This window comes from Lytechinus variegatus, chromosome 9, assembly GCF_018143015.1.
Source record: "Lytechinus variegatus isolate NC3 chromosome 9, Lvar_3.0, whole genome shotgun sequence".
In the NCBI taxonomy this organism is placed as follows: domain Eukaryota; kingdom Metazoa; phylum Echinodermata; class Echinoidea; order Temnopleuroida; family Toxopneustidae; genus Lytechinus; species Lytechinus variegatus.
In genome coordinates, this window is record NC_054748.1 from 19,551,472 (window position 1) to 19,555,306 (window position 3,835).

Here is a 3,835-nt window from a genome sequence, read left to right on the forward strand (position 1 = left end):
ATAGTGCCCTTTAAAGGTTACAGAGGAAGAGCCCCCACTGCATGGGATCTTGGACAGAGCCCCCGGTAGCTGTGGAGATTTAGCAAGTTTATGATAGACTTTCATACGACATTATGCTATATACCATCAATCTTTCTTCTCGCTCGTTATCGTCAGTCCTCGGCAGCCCGGTAGTTTTATCTTGTCCCTTTTCTTTATTTTCCAATTTAGATTTTAGCTCGTTGCATTCTACCTTCTTTTCCCACATTTGTTTACATTTTTGTCATCTTTAATTTATTTCCCTTTTAATGTTTTTTCGTAGTTTTCTTTTCCCTTTTCCTTTCCTTTTCCCTTTTTCCTATTTTTTCTTTCCTTACCCTTTCCCTTCCTTTCTCCCCTTTTTTTTATTTTCCCAGTAAACTCTACCGGAAGCTATCGAGAAGACGATTGGTGATAGTCTGATCATACAGAGAGATATTACAATTTTCTCACCCGTAATTGTTGCCTTTGATATTAAGGAAACAATAAGTCATATTGAAGATAATCCTACAGACTGGTCATAATCAGTCAGAGTGTGATTTCAAATTCAACACGTTTATCAAACATGTCAAACAGGTTTATATAATGACATTTTAATGTATAAAACCGATATATAAAATATATATTGAAATGTACGTGCAGTTAAAATCAACTTACTTTAATCTCCTCACATCCGTTTTAAACGATCAGTTTGATCAAAGCAATAATAATATGCGGGGTGCAGTCTAGCTCTAGCCGAAATATTTGGCTTCAATTCTTAATAATTGGTGTACGTGCATCGCGTGGGTATTTACAGTTGTTAACGAGTTGGAGTTTGATATCAGACTATTTTTGATGATTGGAAATTAAAACAACCTTTGATATGTATATACAAATAATTGTGTATTCACGTATACTCCAATCCAGCGGAACGATGATTTAGTGATAATCTTTGACCTGATTTTAAAAGAGCATGAATTATTTTAAATTAGTCACCAGAGGACCAAGTTAACTGGTAATTTCAATTAAGGCACCGATTGATAAAATGAATACACCTCAGCCCCCCCCCCCGGATAATGAGAATTAATCAAAAGAATGAAATATATAGATAAATAGATGAATTAATTTAGGAAAAACAATATTGATGAAAATGATAATGATGATTAGAATAATAAAAATGATAATGATAATGAAAATAATACAAATGATAAGGATAAAAATACAAAGCAAATGATAGTGATAATAATGATAATGATAACAATATAGAAATTGTAATTATGTTGAAAATCGTACGGATCACAATAATTAACGATACAGAAAGAAAAGCAGTGACAAAGTATACACAACAAAAAAGAAAGTCCCCATTAAACAAACAATTTCCGAACCAATGCGAATTTTTAATATATTTTTACATGAGCGTGTAGGTAATTTTATAAGCTACCCTCTGAGTAAATATCGTGGACGTATTTTACGTCATGGTTCAGTGAGCACCGTCAGAAGGCAAAAATGTCACTTTTCAAAAGTTACAAGCCAAATATCATGACTTTGGTTTCATTTTATTGGAACTAATTCCACATTCTCATCATGAATAATAGACAGAAGACTTGTAAAAGGTACTTTCTAAAAGTGCAACTTTTTTGACTAAATTTCACGATTGAATAAACACAAGTCCGAAGTTGCTATAATTTGATTTTTACACATTTTTATAACAATAAAAATGCTAGAATATGATGACACTTATTTTTTGGGAAGAGTATCTTGAACAATATTCCTCGTTTCACGGTTCAATACACATTTATTGAAAACAAAAAATACGATTTTCGAATATCATAGGCAAGTATTGTTTCATTTTGGCAACTGAAAATTATATTTTCTCAAATTTTTCCGTTATGTTCATGACCAATTAACATGCTTCAATGCTTCAAAGGCGTTTAATTAAACATTCACGCTTGAATGAACATGTGGAAAGTGAAGCTGTTTTTACGTTATTGGAAAAATGCAATTTGTAGCTATGGATATCTGTCACAAACCTCCTTGCATAGTTCATTGGATTTGATTTTTTTATTAAAATCCCGATGGTTAATACATCAGTGAGCACACAATATTCGAAAAAATTATGCAAATGGGAAAAAGTTCAAGGCCTTGGCCCCACTCTTTGTCGTTTTGAATGGTTATTTTGGTGCGCGCGCATTTTGGATAGTGTTACTCTGAAGCCATGTGCGAAGTTTCATGAAATAGGCCTAATCCTTGGCACAAGTAACAAAAGTCGTCCATAAAACAAACCCTCATTTCATATTTGTTAAAACTGTGACTTCCTCTCTCATAGAATTGGGTACATTATGGGTGCAAATGTTTAAGAATAAGTAACCCCTTATTCAATATGGTGGAACTTTTTTTAAGGCTGTCTTTAGCAATGTCATTTGGCAGTAATCTTTTTCAACCTATGGGCAGAATTCTGTGCAAAAATGAAATCGATATGTTTATTTATGGATGAGTGAGCACACATCAAAGTGGGAAAATTGGTATTTTCAATGTCACAGACTCATTTTAAAGGGTGATAAAGTGAATATTGAGGGCAATTTGGTTTCAAATGAGTTTTTTTATCATCCATCATTACTATCACACAGACTTTCAGATCTTTTTCATGGTTGAGCGAGCAAATTCGAAAACTTAGGAATGAATATCTTTATATGGCATGAATGTATTCTTTTCCTAACAATTTCTCAGGATCAGTTTAATTTATGGACAAATCAGTGGTGCATCCAGAGTTTTAAAATGGGGGAGGGGCCATAATGATTATCGGGGAAGCCACCAACATTTTCAAATTTAAACATGATCTAACAATTTGTAGAGGATACTATCATAAACCCCAATGATGATAGTCACAATACAAGGATCGCGGAAAGGTTTTCAAAATGGGGCATTTTTGTACATGCTTTTGAAAAAAAGTGGGGCTGAAGCACCCCCCCCCCCCGCTCCCGCAGCCCCTGCAATACATTGTGCTCACTCGACCATGAACATATGATATCAAAATTGTGTGTGGAGTGGCTAAATGATGGATAGTAAAACAGCATAACACCATAAAATTCACCTAAAAACAACTTTGTATTAGCACAATCTGAAAATCGACTCTTGTGACTTTCAAAAATTGTTATTTTTAATTCAATCTTTAATTACTCATGCATGCATGACTCAACTGCTCAATCTGATTTTCGCCGATGAGTTGCTTAATGAGTGTAGAAAACCACCTACGAAATATCATGTCCTAAAATAATTCAGTTCAATAGTTACAGCAATTTGATTGAGGGGACTTACTTTTTTGTTGTGTATATATATATAATTATGATGGTACGACTTTGGATAATACTGTAGATGATTAATTTTTTTCTCAAGATTTTTTTCTCTCTCGTGTTAATCTAAATCTAAATTCAGAATGGTTATAACTTACATCCAATAAATTTTCATTGTAGCAACAAAAGAAAGGACCGATTATAACTAACGTTTGGCGATACGAGGATTGACCATTCTAATAATTAGTCACCTCCTGGTGACGGTTCTTTCTCAATGACTTTCTTTCCGATTCTTTCTCTTTCCTTTCCTCCTGTTTACCATCTCTCTTGTCTTTGTTCCTGTTAATCCCCACCCACAAGCCTCTCTTCTGTTTTTTTTTTACTTTCACTCCTTTCTCTGACAATTACTTATTCTTGTGACTCATTTATCGTTGCTTCTTTCTTTTTCTTCTTCTTTTCCTCTTTCTTCTTCTTCTACTTTGTCTTTTTTTTAATTTTCCTCTCCCCTTATTCTGATATCCCCACCCCCTCTTTCTCTTGTTTTTTTA